The 8865-nt window shown below is 34.8% G+C and overlaps 1 pseudogene; it reads right to left on the reverse strand.

The window, feature by feature from the left end:
• Window positions 1-2692: 2692 nt before the first annotated feature.
• LOC132031712 (flavonol synthase/flavanone 3-hydroxylase-like) lies at window positions 2693-4027 on the reverse strand (annotated as a pseudogene).
• Window positions 4028-8865: the final 4838 nt, after the last annotated feature.

Genomic DNA, 8865 nt, shown 5'->3' on the forward strand with positions numbered 1-8865 from the left:
GAAAGATACATGTACAACATATCATCACATCTGTTAAAACGTTCAGTGTAGAATTGGCAATTAGAATATTGAAGCCACTTCATACGAGAAATATAAACCATATGCAGAGGAACTACCGAAACATAAACATCCAAAGCATATCCAATTGCCTTTTCTTGGTTCATATTCTCCTAGGCATACAAAATTTAAAATTTACATAATTTAGCTTGAATCTGTTGAGATTCATGAGTGTGCTTTCTCTTTATGTTTTTGCTATTAACGTCGAAAATATATTTCGAATAATTGATAATGTTACGGTTGGCTTTCTTGGCTTTTTCTGTTTTTTTATCTTTTAACATCAAAGGGAGAGTGTAGAAGAGAAACAATTGTGAAATTGGTAAACAAAAAAGCAAAAAAAAATATGCAAATTTGACTGTTACAACTAATAAAATCAAGTAGGAGATCTATAATATAGAAAATAAAGAGCACGAAAGACCAAGCATGAAAGAGAACTTGAAAATGTCAAAAGGAGAATCATAAAACTAAACCTGAAATTCCAAAAAAGAGAAAAGGGGGATTTACCTTGGGTGACAGCGAGACAAGAGAAAGAAGTGGTTGGTAAGCGTGAAGAGGAAGAGGAGACAAATTGGTGTATGAAACAAATAAGGGATTTTAATTTTATGATATAGCACGTAATAAAAGATAAAATAGGGATTAAAACCCAAAAATTGAAACAAATGGAGATCCTTTATTTTGACTTTGCTACTTTCAGTAGTGATGGCTTCTTCGTAGCAAGCATGTGGGTTGTGAATGAAGAAAGTCAAATGGTAGAAGAAGTGTTTGGAGAACGACGGAGAAGAGACGTAGGGCCATAACGGACGCGTCTATTCTGTTCCTGTTTTTTAATGATGGAAAATCAGGAATAAATAAGGGGAAAAGCCAAAATTATGAGGAAAAATATAAATTAACACCCTGTGTTTGTGTTGCGCCACGTAATAGAAGAATAAAAAATATAAATAGAGCACACATACTAAACGATTGTGTAAATTCTTCCGGCATTTTCCTTTTCAAAAGAAAATTTTCCAAAATGCCTAAAGAAATAATCATCCATTAGGAAATTATTTCAGAAGCAAGAATGTTAAAGAACTAATGATCACAATCGTGAGTAAAAATGAACCAAGAAATTGCTGAGACTATTAAAAGACTACAAATAGGTAAAGAATAGTTTTTTTTTTTTTGGAAAGAAAAGGAAAGGAATTAGTTATATGTGTTTGACAATACCTTATTATCTCTGCGGTATCCTTATCGATGGCTTAAGTGGGAAAAGGAAGACTGAATTTGTTTTGTGTCGACCTTCAACTTGGAGTCGTAACTATCTAAAGAATCAATCCACAATAAGGAAAAGAATAAGAAAGATTTTGCCACTGCAAAAAAAAAAAAAAAAAAGAAGGAAAAGTTCAAGGAATCAAGGGTAGAAAATGGAGATAGGAGGGAAATAAAGAGTAAATACGCAAGATACAGAAAAGGGAAAAAGAAAAGCAAAGATAAGACTAACAATGGTTATGGTGTAGTGGCTGACACTACTCCATCCTTAACCAAGAGGTTTCGATTTCGAACCTCTTTGGGTACAGAGTCACCATTGTTAGGGAGTGCTTTGCCCCCTAATGTGAGACTATCCGCTACGAATCCGAATTTAGTCGAATCCCAATGCAGATACCCTACATTGAATGGGAAACGAAAAAAGAAAAAGAAAAGCAAGGATAAGCAAACTTGTTGAGTCTTCAAATTTAGATCTGAACCCATAAATTATAAAAATCGAATGACTTTAGTTCTAAAATTCTTATAAGTTGAACCCGTCAAATTTAAATTTTAGATCCGTCTCTACAAATCGAGATGTTGTATTGCTACTATATAGCAGTGAAAATGACTTTGTTATTTCTTAAAAGTTATAAACCAACTACTTCCTCCTTGCGTAGTTGTTTATTTCCCGCAACTCTCGATGATATGTTTGTATTCTAACTGACTCTCAAATCTTGGTTTAGATCTCAAACTCACAATGAAGAATCCAGCAATATTTTTGTTGTTATTTTTCAAAGCTAACTTGCAATAGTAAACATAGATTTCCCAGGCAATGACGACGAAACGTAGTTAAATTATTTGGACAGTGCCTTTCTTACAGAGAGAATATTTTGAATAATTTGGTTGGTGAGATGGCTAAGACGAATCTTATTAATATAAAATTACACACAAAGCTGTGGCTTTTTGTATGTGCTTTCCTGGTTGATGATTAGCTTGGCTCCCCGATGACTATGTTTATAAAAAAAAGGATAGTTAGAGATTAATTAAATCAAATAATTTAACTCGCTTTTATGGAACCATAGAGACGGACATAACCACCTAACAGCTCACATGGAGCCTTTAATTTGTTATCTTCACGTGATTTCGTCACATTTTACTAGTATCATAATTTGCTGCGTGTTAGATCTCATCTATTACTCTTTCTCATTTGTCTTATATATTTTTTTAGCATTATCTAGGATTTGTTTCCAAAAAATCTCAATACTCTAGATTCCATCTGGCTTTAATAGAGAGTTAAAGTTTATTAAAACAGACGCATTGGTATCTAAAACTAGAGTAAACAATATGCATGAGTACTTGACGCTATTCAAAAAAGAAAAAAGGAAAGAAAGAAACAAGATTGCAGTATCTGCAATTTGAGTATTTTGAATTAGTAACAACAAACAGTGGCGAGACACATAGCTATAAATTGAGGATTCCTCTTCAAAGAATCAAGCTTGTACAATGAGAGATGTATTGAAGACATAATTAAGAAAAAAAATTATGTACTCTAACAGTTTAAACCAGTCGCACGCTTTAACTTACATGTTAGGAGTGATGTGATACATATTATTTCTATGTTTCTTTCCACATAGAGAAAAAAATCCTTGGTCAGATAGACTTCAATTCTCCTCTAATTAGAAATTGAGTAGTGGGTTATATGGATGAGATCTTCAGGTCTAGCTGGTGGATGAGTCCTGTTTCTGTGTCTCAACCGTGCATATTCTTCGAAGACAAATCCTCTGTACTTGGGCGACTCTCCAATTTCCTTTGTGAACTGCGGCAATGGCTCAACCCACTTGTCCCCCTTGCACGTTATAGAAGTATGCGTACGAGTAACGGTTTATTTCTCTTGGTCTCACCACCCCGTGAGTTGCACTCTTGAATTTATTGTTGCTTAGCACCTTTTTAATGTCAACAAAAAAACAAAGGTGATTCCTTAAATTTTGGGATAATGATAAGCTGTGATATAACCAAAGTAGCGAATTATATTTAATTACCTGAATAACATCGCCAATGTTAACAACTAGTTTGTCTTTGGAAGGCGCTATACGGATCCACTGGCCATCTTTGTGCACTTGAAGGCCTCCAACTTCATCCTGGTAGACAATGGTGAAGCAGCCAGGATCTTGGTGTGCAGGTTTTCCTAAGTTCTCAGCTTTTGTTGCTGGAAAGTAGTGGAGGCCCATCAGGGAATCCCGAGATGATCATTGTTGTAGTTTGGAAGGAATTTATGAGGGAGACCCAAACACTCACTTATGATGCCCTCCAACACACCTCCTAATTTGGTGAAGTGGGAAAACATCTCCTCCAAAACTTGTCTAAGAATATCAAACACATATATTTAAACCGCAAAGACATTCTTACATATTTTGAAAAAGGTGAAAATGCAAGTTCATTTCAAATTTGTACTAGTTCTTGTTGGATCGAGTATACTAGACACAGTTATTCGAGATGCAATTGAGAGATAATAGGGTAATGGCACAGTTTCTATTATATATAAATTGATTTAATTAGTTTTCACATTGGAATAGGAGGACTACTTGAAATGAGGTGGATTTTTGGGGCAGACATGGAAGCTAGAGCATGCAATATCAAACACGAAGTGCTCATAAATCCCAGCTGAATGCTGTGTACTTTTCAAGTAAGCAGCAGGCGCAAAGAGTTTATCTTCATCTGAACAAGCAAAGAAGGTCTTGAACATATTTACGATATCGGATGTATTTTATTGGGAGAGTTCACGTGTGTCCCATCTGATTAATAATTAATCGATATCAATTAAACATAGTTTAACCCTGCCAAACTAAAACTATCATATTTTAGTTTAAAAGGAAAAGTTAAAGCATACGTAATAGAGTAGGGTGTGAACAGAAGATTTAAGATGATTTGGAGGACAATACCTTTATGCATCATGTGGAACATATGGCTAGAAAGTAATAGGAAAGTTTTTTATGATAAAAGACTTCACATTTCTTTTGTTTAGAATAGATGTTTACAAAGCTTATACTTTTGTTTAGGAGTAGTTGATTGATAACATATCCCAGTATTTAGAGATGTTTGAGTTTCTTGGTACTTCTTCATTAATGGAATTACATTACCGTATTAAAAACAAAAAAGGCGCGCAAGCTGGACCAAACACCATGGTTATTAAAAAGAAAGATTCTAACGGATATAAACCTTTCAATTAAGAAAGCTTACATGTCCTTTGATGGTCACTGGTTTATGGACAGTGAGCTCAATTCATTAAACGTTTTGGTTAAAGCATTTTTAGTAACTCTTTAAATTTAGTCGTTGTGTTTGAACTCTCCTTTATCTGCAGCTTTTCACGTTACTGACTTGGATGGAAACAGGTAAGCGGACAAAAGTGTCATCAGTTACATTGGACAACTATTCCACTTTACCAACTTTTCTTGCTTTCTAATTCTTTAGTAGTTTTTTATGAATATACATTCGCTCAAAGTTGTCATAATTTTATCTCAGGATTTCTTCATTAGGCATACTGATGGAACCCCAATTAGTTCAGATTCTGAAAAGCAATATGTAATTCTATGCGTACAAGCTGCAATCGAAAGAAGTGCATCTGATCGGTAATTTCATTGTTTGAGAAAAAACATTCAATTATACATCTCAGTGTGTGTTTAGAATCAGGGGTGAAGTTGGAATTCTTTTGGAAGATGTAATCAACCAAACTTATATGAGACAAAAATAGACAATGAGACAGTACAGCATCATGATACAACAAAGACTTGATGAGGGGCACACTTTTACAAGTTGTTACTCTTGTGAACGGTTACATGGCAACATAAGGTGAAAGACTTCGTTATGTCCGGGATAATAAAAAGAAACAAAAGACTGACTTTTTCCTGGATTGATTATATTATTCTCCAAGGTGATTCTGAGTGTTAAATGGTAGGAAAGAACATTATTGCCTCCGTCGTACACCCGGGGACCTCGGTATGGGGTACAAGATTTCCAAACTGTAATGACAATTTGTTGAGATTGAAGTTTTAACTATACTATATGATTGTCTTCCTTTTTTTTTGTGTGTGTTTTTTGTTTACATTCTATACTTAGCCTTCTTTAGTACTTTAATGTTCAAGTGTAGTTTCTCTGTTGAATTTGCTGTTGAGATTTTGAAGAAGATTCTGGGAGAATATATCATAGATTAGTATATGCAATCTCTTTGATTTTCTTTTGGTCATCTGCCTTTATATTTTACTTTATTATCTTCTACTTATTTTTTTGGCCTTTTTGTATTTCTTCATTAGCCAGAGAACTAAGGGCGAAGATTATTGGAAGACCACTGTGCTGGGCAATTTTCAATGAAGACTGTTATTCGCTTAAATTCTGATTTTTTTTTTTTGTTTGGTGTGTTATTTATTTACTGTTACATCCCGTATTTTCGTGCGATAAGTTGCATCATAGGTTAGTCACATAAGCTCAAAAGACAGGATTATGTTTGAAGTTATAAGTGTTTATATTATGTTCAACAAGTGATAAGTAAGTGCCGCGAAGGTTGAAGGTTAAACGAATCGGAAAGAAATAAAATAAGTTTCGCTGAGTTTGGGATGTTGAATAACTTATACAGACTGTATGGAGTTTTGGACATATCCAAGTATGCAAATAAAGAGATCGGTGTATAAAAGTTTTAGGTCTCGAAATAATTTCCGCGGATGAACAGTAACTGCTACAGTATAAAGGGGTTTAACCCCTCATTTTCAGCCAAGAATCAGCCCAAAAATATTTCCCAAAAATTCTAGAGAATTCTCCAACCTTTGCTCCATTAAATTTCAACGCGAGTTAAGTAAAAATCTCCGGATTCGAGTTCCGCCGGCATATAGTTACGATTATAATATTGTGTTGCGGTGAATTTGTGGCTTGGGAGTAAGGCAAGTATTGGAGATATCGCGGTATTAGCGGAAGTAAGGTATGAATCTTTCTCTTTTAGTATCATTTAAGGCTTATTTACAGAGATAAATTTATGGAATAATTATGTAGCGAATTCGTTTGTGGAAGAGTTGGAGAAAATATCATATGGTGTATTTGATGGAATATTTTGGTAGTAATGAGGTTGTTGTTGTTTCTGTTGTTGTTATTGGTTGTTGATTGTTGGTATTGAGAATTTGGGCTAGGCATATAAATAGGGGAGATGCTGTCCGAATTTCGGTAGACCTTAAAAGGAATTTATTTAGAGACTTAAGATAAGAGTGTGACAATGAGCCTAATGATAATACGAATGGTTGCTTATGTAGATTATGAGATGACGAACGATCCTAAATAAATCGTGCGACAGGAAGCAAGTTGGAAAATCGGAGAGTAAGCTCCAAAGGTATGTTAAGGCTAGTCCCTTTCTTCTAAAGGCATGATTCCTTTCTTATGAATCCAATAGATGTTTTCCAAATGTCCCACGATCCCTTTATGTGAATCCATAAATGTTTTCCAAGAATATTTTTATTCTCAAAAGCTAGAAATTCATGATTCATAGAGTTCATGATTCAAAGGCATGACTTCCTTCTTGATAATCCATAAATATTTTTCAAAATTTCCGAGTCAAAGATTTATGATTCTATAAGCTTTTATGACAACAACAACGGATATGTTTTTACAATATGAATGAGAATGTTTCTATGATGATTATGATGATGATGATTTTAATTCTAGAAATTCCAAAGCTTATGATTTTAATGCTATTATGAGATTATTGAGCTTATTTCATAGTTGTCTCGATTTTATTCATTGTTGTTGGTCTCACCTTATAATAATAGTTCCTTCAAGGTGAGATATAGCGATGATGATTGCTCCATAACATAAATCGGAGGTTACCGACCTTACGTCACTCCGATAGAGTCGTAGCTTTTATTTGGCTCTCATGCATGCTTTATATATATATATATATATATATGTATGTATTTTCTCACACCGTGCCGCGCTATAGTCGGCCAGGCATGGCACGTAGATGTGCACACCACTGCAGTGGGCATGTTATGATATTGCCCCGGACGCGGGAGGCCCGGACGCGGGCTAATGATAATAACATCGAGCCTCAATGGCCGGGCATGATACTATATATATGACACCGAGCCTTAATGGCCGGGCATGGTACTATGTATATGTATAAAATGTTTTTTTCAAAAGCTGAGCATGCATGACATCCGCCTTACGAGGCATCCAGATGTACAAACAGTTATCTCTCATATTCTATGTTACCTTTCATATCTATATTATGTTGTTATTCATGCCTTACATACTCAGTACATTATTCGTATTGACGTCCCTTCTTGTGGACGCTGCGTTTCATGCCACGCAGGTGTATACAGATGAGTAGAGGATATTAGTAGAAGATGTTCCAGCTGGATTGGCGAGCTCCATTTCCTTCCGGAGTGTTGCCGAGTCAGAGTATCATGTTATGGTATCTTGATTTATGTTAGAGACTTTGCAGACAGAGTCACGTATATGACATGTCAGTCTTATAAGCTGCTCTGTAAACCGATGTATCATTATGCATTATGTTACAAATTTCATATGTTTACAGATTTTACTTGATTTGAGAAAGACGAAAAGCATGTTTTTTTGAAAAGCTTTCATTATGCACTCATTTCATGATTTAAGAGTCCAGTAAGATTATGAGTATAATGAGAACCAGCGGGTTCGCTCGGCCCTAAGGAAGGGTCGGGTGCCCATCATGCCCTATCAAAAGTTGGGGTGTGACATTTACGGGTCCAATTTATTTGAACTCACCATTAATTTTAAACCGGTGATGATTTTGTGAAACCTTCACATCATGAAGTTCTTGAGAAAGAGTACAGGGCACGAAGCTAATAGCTTTAGGCATCTTTTTTTGAGCACGTTCAGCTAATAAAGAAATTGGTGCTTCCTTATTTCATGAAAGATAATTCAATAATGAGAAGTTATTTATATCAATGAACAAATGTTACTGTCGAGAATATGGAGAAGATAAAATTGATCAAAAAGAAAAACTTTTGCAATCATTCATTAGAGGTTTTTGAGATATGTTACAATGTTGAATCCTCTAATTATATTAGAATATTCTTAATATTTTAATTTGTACATGAATTTACCTTTTCGTTGTTCTTTATATTTCAATTTTAGAAAAGAATCATTCATAAGCTTAAATATGTCATTCATTACCGTATTAATCAGATTAAACTACATTCTTTCTCCAAACTTTTTGCCACCAATCGATATGACATCGGAGTAGAGAATTATGGACGTTACAAATTTAGCTGACAGAGCAGAAACAGCGCTGCTACAGTGCCACCGACTTTACCCACTTATAAAAGGGTTAAAATCCCTCTTTTTGGTCATAAAAATCTCTCAAATATTCCAGAAAAATCAGCAAGCATAAGAGAGCAAATATACATCACAAAAGTGAGGATTTTGAGTAATTTCAAGTGACGGAGTATTAATCGAGGCCCAAGTAACGTGCGGTTGTGGTTATAGTATTGTCTTGCGGCGGAATTGGCTTGGATTCAAAGTAAATATTGAACATATTGCTGCTCCAGAAAGAATAAGGTATGAATCTCTCCT

The sequence above is a fragment of the Lycium ferocissimum genome, chromosome 9 (assembly GCF_029784015.1).
Source record: "Lycium ferocissimum isolate CSIRO_LF1 chromosome 9, AGI_CSIRO_Lferr_CH_V1, whole genome shotgun sequence".
Taxonomy (NCBI): domain Eukaryota; kingdom Viridiplantae; phylum Streptophyta; class Magnoliopsida; order Solanales; family Solanaceae; genus Lycium; species Lycium ferocissimum.